Source organism: Rhinopithecus bieti, unplaced genomic scaffold (assembly GCF_001698545.2).
Source record: "Rhinopithecus bieti isolate Rb0 unplaced genomic scaffold, ASM169854v2 scaffold_23881, whole genome shotgun sequence".
NCBI lineage: Eukaryota > Metazoa > Chordata > Mammalia > Primates > Cercopithecidae > Rhinopithecus > Rhinopithecus bieti.
Window position 1 is genome coordinate 421,318 of NW_016811421.1, and position 12,209 is coordinate 433,526.

Genomic DNA, 12,209 nt, shown 5'->3' on the forward strand with positions numbered 1-12,209 from the left:
CCCACCCCACCCACCCACCCCACCCGCGCCTCGCCTTCCCGGCGGCTCCGGCCCCAGGACCCCGAGCTCCCTGGTGGGCAGGGACTCGCGTCCAGGGTCGACTTGTTGACAAGTTCACCCGCTGCGGCGCCTGGTGTGTGCTTTTTTTCTTTCCCCCGTGGCCCGTTTTTTGGCAGGGGCGGCAGACAGCATATGGGTACCTCTTTATAACCACCAGTGCCAGGAGACCTGAGCTTGGTCCCTCGGGGGCGAGGTGCTCAGTAGTCTCGAACTAGACGGGGCGAGAGCCCTTAAGCAACCCCGGTTCCAGGTTCCAGCAAACCCTGGCGCGCCCGTTTCCTTTGGGTGCAGCTGACTCCGCCTTTCCTGCTCCGGGGCTATTGCAGCTCCTGCTTCCTCTAGAAACGAACATATCCTGTTGTTATGTCTGCCTTTACCCCAAAGCGGCTGTCCATGAACCTTTCCCACTGTCTTTTTACTTGTAGTGCCCCCAAAGCACCTGAGCTTCTCTTTGGGGTCTTAAAAGTATCGCGCCCTTATACTGGCGAAGGGCATTAACTGCCTGGTTGGGGAGAGTTAGTTTGGAAAGAATCGCGTTCTCTTCTTTTAGATGGCTTTAAAAAATTAGCACAAGAAAGGGTTTTGTTCGTGAATCTTAGTGAGATCTGGTAACTGTATAAAAATTATCAAGGCCTGGAAAATATGTCACCAACTTGCTTGGGAGTGATACTGATTGTATGAAGAAAGGCACATAAGACATTCATTGGCCATTACGGTCCTATGAAATATGACTCATCGCAAACATGTTTTTGTCCATACGTTTCAGTGAAGTCTCTTCAGAAAATCTCACTTTGGTTTCTGTGACCCTCTGGTTTGAATCTGAGATCTGAACTGTTTTGGGGTTAGGGAGTGAAATAAATGCTTAGTTTGAAATCTAGGCTCCCGATGCAATTTCATACCCGCTGTTTAAAACACACACACTCTCTAAAACTGCTGTTAAGTTTTTAAACCAAAGATATCCTTTTAGATTTCAGTCTTTATTTTTGAAACACGCTTTGTAGAGAATACCATAGGGACAAAATCGATTTATAATCCTTAATAGCTCAAATATCACTCTGGTTTTATACTAATACTGTACATACATCTTAATTGCAAGAGATGTTGCTTTCTAATTGTTTCTGTTTGTATTACAAAGGGAAGTAATTGTACTGTTTATAAAGATGAACCTTTAGAAAACGTAACAGTTAAGCTACAGAGGACTATTTGTGGAGAGACCTGATGTTAAAAAAACCTTAACCCTGTGTCCTCCACCAGTGGATCATCGAGTGCTGAAGACACTGGGTGGTAATTGCCTGGATGGTTTATTTTGTAACTATTTTCCCCCATTTGGAAGTCCTAAGTAACTATCTGACCGCTTTCTCTATGCATCTTTACCGCAGTGTGTATTTCCACATCAACCTCACGAAAAGTATAGAAAATTTTGTTACTCAGAGCCTTCAAAATAACTACATTTTCAAGGCATTTGACTAAATAGTACATTTTCTTCAGATGCAAGCAGCATTAGCGGTATGGAGGTCTGGCAATTATGCCATAACATAGAAGGGTAAACCTGTGTTTGGTATGAACTTTTTAGATTACAGAAACCTCATACAAGAGAGAGTGAGGAAGTTGACAGACCACAAGGGTCAGGAGGAATTTTTCCTCTTAGTTGGTTGAGCCTCAGGGTAGGTGGCCGTGTTTCTAATCAGCACGCTGGTCACTAGTGTCCTTTTTTTCCATCTGCATTATCAGATTTATGGGAACCATTAATAAGGATGCTATCTGCATGTTTTTGTCCGTGAGGCAACATAGATCACTAACGAACCTTATCCCCCAACACTACCAGCGTTCACAATCTGCCTCAGCAGAGCCTTAAACTCAAAAAACTTCCCCCCCCTCCCCGCTTTTTTCTTGATTCCCAAGCTGATGCATTTCATATCACAATCATATCTAGCACTCTGAGGGAGTACAGAGGACACATGGGCTTTGGATCCTGATGGAGCAAGATCAGAATCCCTGTGGTAACACCTAACTAGCCGTGTGACCTTGACCAAGTTACATAAGTCACCATTTCCTTATCTACAGAACAGGAATATCTACCTTTTTAGGGGCAGGGTGGAGATTAGAGATAATGTATATAACATGCTTTGCACACTTTTAAATAAGACTCTCTCAGTAGTAATAAATTATTCTTTCACATGCTAAACGTATGCTATCCCTATCTAAAAAGAATGGTGCTGGTTTACCTGTGATAGGAAGTATATTTCAATTTGGCTTTGAGTAGTTCAAGTAATTTTATACCAATACTAAGACCCTGGGCTTTATGGAAAACACTCTCTGAAGTTGGGGGGTGTAATCAGAAACCAAGCAAATCTAATTTGTTCCAGTGGGGATAGATCTTCCAAGCCCCTGCCACTCAAACGTGGTCCAAGGACCCGTAGCATGTGGCCTCCCCTGGGAGCTTATTAGAAATGCAAAATTTTAGCCTGCCTGCTACTCTCTTCCAGACCCACTGAATTCAAATCTGCATTTTAACAAGATCCCCATGTGTATGTTAACATTTGAGAAGCACTACTGTAACCTGTTATTTCTCAAACTTTAGTATCCCAGAGAATCATTTGGGGACTTGTTGTCATAAATGTGGATTCCCAGTCAAGCTTCCCTCATCTGCTGTTAAACAACATCTCGGGTAGCTCTGATCCCTAGGGTCTCCCACTGCTGTGAAACTGTCCAGCACACTGCTCTAAAATGAGCCTCTGTCCTCTTCCTTCACAAAGCACTTTGGCAACTATGATCTTATATGATATTCAACCCCCTTTTAGGTAAATAGATATAATAATCTCCATCTGTCTGATAAGGACTGCAGGCATGATTTGCCATGGATAGATCCATATGGTAGAACTGCCTTGGAGTCTCTAAAAATCCTAGCTGACCACACTTTTACTATTCTAGCAATTTACTATTTAGTGTTCTAGCATCAAATTAACATAGTTTTTGTTTTTTGGCCTGTAAGTAATTTTCACAAATAACTAATGAATCTCTCCAGGACAGGGAAGACTCCATGTGATAGGGCATTTTATACCTGTTTTTACAACAAAGCCTGCCTACTATGTGACTGTAGGCCAGTTACTTAAGATAAGTTCTTCATGAAATGAATATAAATCATTATGTCAACTTGGCAGTATTGTAAGGATACTCAGTAATATGAGTGAAGCATACACCCCAGTGTCTGAGAAGTGGCAGTTCCTCAATTAGTGGTAACTACTTGTTCCAGTGTAAACCTAGTGAGCTAGAATGAGTTCATGAAAAGGTGGGGAAATGATAGCCTGCATCACTCATGATGGGAATCATCTGTCTGTCTTGCTAAGTCAGGTAACATCATCCATCAGGCCTTTGACCAAATCAGAGAAGTGGGATGACTTAGTATTGAACAAGCATTGGTTGTATATGTGCCACGAGCTACGCACTGTGCTAAGTGCTCAGAATCCCAAGACTCAGACCCGATCATGCTATGGAGGAGCCTACAGCTCAGTAAAAGAGAGAGAGAGGAGTCAACTAACCAGTTGTCTTTCAGGGAAAGCAGGGAGGAGACAGAGGCACAGTTGGTAATGCAGTCCAGGGCAGGGGCAACCAGGAGAGAGAGCAGAGAAAACCTGAGATGCTTCATGGAGGAGATTGCCCTTAAGTTGAGCCTTAAACAACCAGTAGGAATTCGGCAGGTAAATAAGAGTTGGGAGTGGGGAGAAAGAGCGTTCCCCACTCCCAACCATGTGTACGTGTGTACAAAAGTCAACAAGCAAGGGAGAGAATACCAATACAAATAGTCCTCATGTTTGGAGCCCGGTGTCTATGTGTGTCCATTACTAGCTGAGTGGCCATGGACAAGTTTGATCATCTGTGATTCTGGAGGATTAAATGCACTAATCAGTGTAAGCACAGGACTGATTCCAATTATTTGTTGCATGGTTGTGGAGGTGGTGGAGGTATTAGTAGAAAATAGGGAACTAATATTAAAAAGTCGTTAGAATTAGAGAACATTGCAGGGTTCAATTTTAGAATACATTTAGCAGAAAATACATAAATTAAGAGAGGTTGACTGAATGCAATATAGTTCTGTGGAGTGGAAAATATGAGGTGTATGTGTTCGGTGATGGACCACTGAATATATAGATAGTAGTCATTGTTAATTTTAAGAGTCTAGATTGGAAACTAGAAAGGTCCTCTGGTTCTAGGTAGTGAAAGTGTTTGTATAAGAAGTGACTCTTAAGTATTGCAACAATGTTCCAAGAGTATACATATTGAAATCCATCTCTTACCATCATCATGATCACACTCACTCCCACATCTCTATTCCCACAACAGGGCATAGACATCAATGTCTGAAACCTAATAGTACCTCGGGGAAAATCCAGCCTTCTCTGTGATGTTTCCAGGGTAGAGCATTCTAAGCCAGAGACCACGAAACTGATTTTTATAAATAGTGCCCCTCTCCTTAGTCGTAGGAACCCTGACAACCATCAAGGAAAAAGTCAATCAGTAATTGCAGGTTTTGTTGTGCACAGTAGCACCATATTGGCAATGGATTTGGGACTAACCCAGCACCTAAGCCTGTGATTAGGGGAGATTGTTTTTATTGAAACATAGCCCCATTAATTAACCTCCTTTCATCCAAGAGTAGAGCAGAGTTAATTTAAAAAAGAGCTCAGAAATCAAAAGTAAACTTGTGTTTACCAGTTGCTGACTTTGGGTAAATTACTTCATCCTTCTAAACTTTGTTTCTCACTTGCAAAATGGGTTGATATCACCTTCATAATGTGTGGCGATGACATAATGATGTTAAGTACTTCACACGTGTAAAGTGCTTGGTAAGTGATGGCACATAATTATTGCCCCTTGCCCAGCATGTATTTACTGAATGACTACTGTGCTCCAGGGGCCATGCTTAAGGCAAAGATGAACTTGAGGGTCCCTATACTCATGGGACCTACAGTCTGGTGCAGGAGATACAGATGTAATTAGCTCCTTGAAGGAGAGTACAGGAGTGCCGTGGCACCACCAGTATGGAGCAGTTAATTCTTCAGTGGGGAGGACTGGAGTGCAAGACCCCTGGGGAGAGGGATAAAGAAGAGATGTTGAGTTGGTAAGACTTCACTGAAGAGGCAATATTTGCGAAAGGTCTTGATGTAAGTTCTAAGTTAGTCAATCAGACAAAGGAGGGAAGGGCATTCCAAGTGGAAAGAATCATCTCAAGGCCTTGAAGTGCATAGTGTATTCAGGAAAGCACAAGTGTTCTGACATGTGCAGAGGGAATAGTTCTGTTGGAGGGTGGGGAGGGGATCCAGGATGTGAAGGGGCTTGTGTTTTTTCCAAAAATGTTTGGAATTTCTCTAGTGGCAAGAGAAAGCAGTTAAAACATTTTAAGTGGGAGAGTGGAATAATTAGATTTGCATCATATAGTGATAGGTCGGGCAGTGTTGTAAAGATTGGAATGGACAAGTACATGGATAGTGTTGCCTCTTAAGGCCTAGGTTGTCGTAGCTATGAAGATAGAAAACATAAGATGCATTTAATCACTTTTTAAGAGGTAGAATGGAGATAACCTGGAGACTGGTTGCAAAAGATGAAAGAGGCTGGGTGTGGTGGCTTATGTCTGTAACCCTACACTTTGGGAGGCCAAGGCAAGAGGATCGCTTGAACTCAAGTGTTTGAGACCAGCCTGGGCAACATAGTGAGACCTCATCTCTATCAAAAATTTAAAAAATTAGTTGGGTGTGGTGGTATGTGCCTATAGTCCCAGTTACTTGGTAGGCTAAGTAAGAGGATCGCTTGAGCTCAGCAGGTCAAGGCTGCAGTGAGCCATGATTGTGCCACTGCACTCCGGCCTGGGCAACAGAGCAAGACCCTGCCAAAAGAAAAGAAAAAGTAAAAGAAGTGAGGTCTTCACCTTAGGCCATTCAGTAGATTTAGTGCTGGTAATTAACATAGGGACCACAGAAAGAAGAAGAATTTGGGAGTACAGATGGAAAGTGAGGAGTTTAGTTTTAGATTTGCTGAATTTGAAGTGCCTATGGAACAATCCAGGTAAAGATGACCATCTGGAGGTGGAAATGTGGATCTGGTGCCCTGGAGAAGTGTGTGATTTTGGAAGTTGTTGGCATACAGCTGGCAGTTGAAGCCATAGAAGTGGTCTCACCTAATGAGAAATCACCTAATGAGAGCAAATAAAGTTCCAAGCTTGGAACCTTACAGATACTGATATTTGAGATGCAGGCACAGAGGAAAAGCAGCCAGCAAAGAAAATGGAAAAGGTAGAAAACTATGGAGAATATTTCCTGAAAAGTAGTGGAAGAGGAGCATTTCAAGAAAGGAAGAGAACATGGTCAAAGGTCACGAGAAATGAGGACTTGAGTGGGGCCCATAGTGAAAGATGTTCTCTGGGCTGGTGGAGAAAGGAACCAGACAGCATGGGCTTAGAACTCTTGACTGTGAAGAGAAGGAAGAAGATGGGAACTGAGAAAGAGGTTGAAGAATGAGGCGTGAGGGTAGAAATCAAGGGAGGTTGATTAACTTGAAAGAGAAGAGACAATAGATGGACTAAGGTGGGCAGGGGCAAGGGTGTAGGAGCTGTCCTTCCTAGGGAGAAGGAAGTGAACAGCAGGTTATAGTCATGGTTCTGGATAGCTCCAAAGAAGTGAGGAGGGGTATACCGAGAGTGGAAACTGTGACAGAAGGTGCCCAGCATGATGCCAAGGCCATGGTTCCCCAGAGTGCATGGAGAGGGAGACTGCCTATCACCACCCTGCAGGGTTTTCTTCCACCCACTGCTCCCTGAAGGCCAAGAACTAAGTGTCCTGGTGCCTAATGCTGTTGACTCATTGCCATATGCAGTATTGGCATCATTGTGAAGTATGTAAACATTGTGTTGTGTTTGTGCTAAGCCACTCCCCACTTTCTGCTTCCTGTTTCTCTCTTCTCTGCACTCCTAACCTGGAGCTCAGTGCCTTCATGCAACTTTCTGGGTTTTCTACCTGGGCCTGCCCTAGAGGGTACATGCCCAATATCGCTGTCTTTCCTGACCCCCATCAAAATAATCAGTCTTGTGCTTTGTAAGCTCTGGGCTTTGCTGCTATTTATTTCCTGAGGAAGTAGAGAGAACCTGAAAAAGGGATCTTTATTCTCAAATAACACCAACTAGGTGACCCAGTAGAGGCAAGCATGGTGCTGTTAGTTGGGCGTACATGAGCATATAGTGCTTTCTTCTGCTGCCTGTTTCCCTTTGCTGTTGACCTCTGAGATCCTTTTTTGCTCCTCCCTTCTCCTGCCTGCATTCCCTGCTCCTAAGCTAGCCCAAACTTCAAACATGATTTACCTGCCACAGCTTAACCAAGGAAAGTTCTGGAATATGTGCCATTCCCAGAGAAAGGAGCTGTGGTGGTTTGTTTACAGGACCTGTGCACAGCATACACATTTTATAAACCACATGTTGGTGTCTGCATATTTCAGTCATTTAAGTCTAATGAGACAAGGTTTACTCTGTGACTCGGGAAATTCCCCCAAATTTCCCTCGGTTCCCTCAATGAAAAGAGGAGGTTGGACTAAATGATCTGTAAATTCTTTCCTCACTCTCAGCCAGGAGATTCTGTGGAGTCATAACAAATTGCTTGATCACATCTTTTGGAGGCTTCCAATTATGAATTTAATTTTAAAGGAAGAGAACCTTGTAAACTTTAGCATCTCCCTAATTATTCTGATGACTGACATCATGCTTATGTGCAGTTTCATGTAATTATAGTCCCCCATTCATACTCTTGTTCTTCCTTCACACTGGTGTTATTAACCATTCATACCTTTCTGTGTACATATGAATTAAAGTCATCCCTCCATATACACAGGGGATTAGTTCTAGAACCACCCTCAGCTACCAAAATCCACACATATTCAAGTTCTGCAGAGCCCTGCAGAACCCATGTATGTATATGAAAAGTTGACTCTCCATATACACAGGTTTCTTATGCCAGGTTTCTCTCTTTATATTTAATTATAAGCAAAAAAATATTATTTTATATTTAATATAATTAAATATAAAAAATATGATTATAAAAAATATAAAAATTACTATTTTCTAGCCGTTGGTTGAAAAAAATTGGTGTATAGGTGGACCCAAGCAATCCAAACCCATTTTCTTTAGGGGTCAGCTGTATATATTTCTTATTTATAAATATATGTATACATTTTACATTTGTGGATACATATTGTGTATGTTACATCATATAGTCCTTATACTTTTACTCTGATGGTCTTATAGTAGCCCATCCACTTCACTTACTATTCACCTGAATCCAATTTGAAAAAAATAGTACGTTGTGCACACAGATTTGGACCTTTTTAAACTTGTAAAAGTATGGAGTACAGTCATTTTTAGGTTACTTCAAAAGAAGATATATATGATTTTATTTTTGCAATGACATCTCTGACAGAATGTCAGAGATTCTGTGCAGAAATAACTGTTTAAGGGTATTTGTAACTAGTACAGAGTATTGGTGACCTAAGTTATGGAATTAATTTCTAGCTCTTTTTTGATTTGCTTGATGTCTTAAACTGAGGCTCTCCAACAAAAATATAACAGCAACCACATATGTAATTTAAAACATTCTACCAATAGTAAAATATTTTAGCTTAAAACTAAAAGAAATAAGCTGGGGGCTGTGGTGTGTGCCATGCTTATAATTCCAGCTAGTCAGGAGGCTGAGGTGGAAGGATTGTTTGAGCCTAGGGTTTCAAGACCAGCCTAGGCAACACAGTAAGACCCTGTCTCAAAACAAAAACTAAAAAGAAACAGCTTAAATTAAATTGATAATTTATTTGATCTAACCCAAAATATTCAAAATATTGTTTCAACATAAAATATTAAAAAGTAATATATAAATAAGCAAAAAATATAATTAAATATAAAGCAGAATGTATAATACATATAAATATGTAACATATAAATGTAGTTATTTAAAATTTAAATATATATAATGTATCAACATGAAATAATAATTTATATAACTGTAAATATATAGATTTATTAATGAGACATTTTAATTTTTTGTTACTAAGTCTTCAAAATCCAGTGTGAATTTAACATTTAGAGCACATCTGAATTCATACCAGCCATATCTCAAGTGCTCATGTTACATGTGACTAGTGTCTGCTATATTGGACTGCATAGTCTTAGATGATAAAGTTAATTTATCTCAGGTTATTCTTCCATAAAAAGAAAATTTAAGTTGGTGCCATTCTTTAAAGTAAGATTTGTAAGAGCCTTCCAAGTTTTATAATTTGATCCCAATAAAATATAAGGATAACACTTAGACCTATCATTTAATAATGTTCTGTGCTGACATTGAAGGGTGTAGTATTCCTTTATAGAACTTGATCGAGACTTTTACCTGATTAGGGTGCTCCTTCATTCTTCACCTTTTGAAGTTAAGCTTTTAAAGAAAATGCCACCATAAATACAGAGTAAAATCTGTATGTGAAATTTGGTTTGATATTTGAAAGTTATATAAGCCAAACTAAATAAAATCAAAGGTGAATATAATTTATACTGTGAATTTTAAAAGTTACTATTTTTCTTTAGTAGAGGCAACCCATTTGTTCTGTTTCTAGTGTTGTTTTACATTATATATTTTTATCTTTCTGGATTTCTTTTAGGTTTGTTGTTTGCAAATACCAACCTCTTTGTTATTACTGCCATGATTTTTGGTGTAGCACAAAATTCACCATCGATCATCCTTTGAAAGGAGGGCTTTAGGCAAAAGAAAGAGGAGCAAGACCTAGACCACACCTTTTATGAGCAGTTTGAGTTTTCTGGTTTGTTTTTAGTTTGTTTTACATGGATATAATATTTTAAAATTTTTAAATAACATTAATGCTGAAGATGATGACATTTTAGAAAGTAGCTTGGCAATTTTGTTTGTTTGTTTGTTTCTGTTATATTTGATATTTTCTTTTCAGAAATGTCTCTTGGAATAGATGAAGAGACAGAGGAGAGCACCAAATTGTTAACTGGCTGATTAGTGTTTCATTCCCAGCATTCCTCTATTTGAACTTGACCTTTAACCTGATCTTGGACAAGTCATCTCTATTTTTAGAACCCCAATTTTTTCATCATTGAAAAGGATGTTGTGTTCATTATCTCTAAGCTTTATCTTAGATATACATGTCTCTGAAAGTAATTTAAATTAGTTGTATTATTTTTGTGACATGGGGCATCCTAGATGGCCACTAGCCTAGTCTACTGTTTTACAGATGAGCAAAGTGAAGCCAGATCGCTGAAGTGATGACTAAGTGTGTGACATGGTCATGGATTTACCAGCTTTTATTTATATCAAGAAGCATATTGGGAAACCTTCAAAATACATACTTTAGGAAAATGATTTTAATAGTTTTAGGGAGTCGTCAAACTTAATCATTGTATATAACTTAATCATTGTATATAACACCTGAGTTCTTTTGAAATGTAAATAAAACAATCATTTAAAAATATCTGGGTGGGCACAGTGACTCACGCCTGTAATCCTGGCACTTCGGAAGTCCAAGGCTGGTGGATCGCTTGAGCTCAGGAGTTTGAGACTAGCCTTGGCTGGTATTTTGCTAAAAATAAAAAAATTAGCTGGACGTATTGGCAAATCCCTGTAGTCCCAGCTACTGAAGAGGCTGAGGTGGGGGGGATCACTTGAGTCCAGGAGGTCAAGTCTGCAGTGAGCTGTAATGGCACAATTGCACTCCAGCCTGGGCAACTGAGCAAGATCCTGTCTCAAAATTTAAAAAATATTTTCTTTAATAAAAGAAAATATCCTAAGACTTTAGTTCATTAACAGAAAATACAGATTTTAACAGTGACTTGCATCTGTTGGGTTAAAATAAAAACTCAGCTTTTAGCTACCTTGAATAAGATCAGAATTCTGTTTTCCTCTTGGTAATATTTGCTGACTCACAAAATTAAAACATGATCCCGTTTCACATTTATTTGTGAATTTATGAAATGTCACAAATCATTGCAGGAGGCACAAAACTGGAAACAGAAATCATTTAAAGTTGTGTAGTCACTCAGTCGCCCAGGCTGGAGTGCAGGGAGGGGGTCAGAGCTCACTGCAGCCTTGTGTGCAGTTGTGTGGAATGCTCAGGTAATTGTGACCACATCAAAATCCGAAAGGACAAGCTGTATGGTATCTGAGAGGTAGGAAAAACATCCATAAAAACTAATCAAATCATGTTACTTTAATTAATACTTAGCTTTTGAAAAGATGGAAGGCTAATTTAACTTCCCCTCCTCCACGGGAATCCCCATTTCTCAACCACTTGAGAACAGGATTTGATGAATCAAGATTTTAAAAATAATAATTAATATGGTTAATTATGCCTGGAGGAATTGTTCCAGTTTTTTTTCACTGCTTCTACTGAAACTGTTTTAATATTTATATTCAAATACACTTCTCTCCATAAGAAATTATAAAATCATTATTGACATAAGAGGAAGTGGCTAGAGACAAACATCTAGGAAAAATGATGAAAACATACTTTGCCCAAAAGAAATGTACAGACATCCAATTATTTTTACCTTAGCACCTAAAACCTCTGACAAATCAGCATTTCCTCTGGTCATCAGGCAAGGGTAGGACCCCATGTGGGAGTCCTGGCTCTGAAGACGATTGGCCCTGTTCCTCCCTGGATCACAAGTCCCATTTCAGAAGGAGGGAGCTTTATTCACTTCTTTCTCATCTCTTTCTAGGCTCTGAATTATATGACTTCTGTTTGTTCTGAAGTTACACACCAGAGAAATAAACCCAAATACCTGTGTCACTTCAGATCATTTGAAAAGAAATAGTCTAATAAAGTGAGTAGGAGGAACGCATTTCCACTCCTCTGAAGAAAAGTTCACTACATTTGAGTTTTATAAAATTATTGCATGATGTGTAAGTTTTAGTGTATGGAAAACAAAATATTGAAGCCCGGTCACATTTCCAGACGAAACTGATCTCTGAAATAACAGGAAAATGGAATGAGGAAGAAGTTACGTAAATTAGTACCATGCAATTGGAAGCTAAATCTGAGAGACATGTCACCAACTTCCAATATTTGTGATGGATAGTCCAAAAACTAACTGCCTAACAAAGGCAGGA

General features: G+C 39.7%; 1 protein-coding gene across 1 annotated transcript in view; it reads left to right on the forward strand.

Moving 5' to 3' along the window:
• Positions 1-12,209, forward strand: part of ICA1 (islet cell autoantigen 1) — a 161,237-nt gene that overhangs the window by 589 nt on the left and 148,439 nt on the right.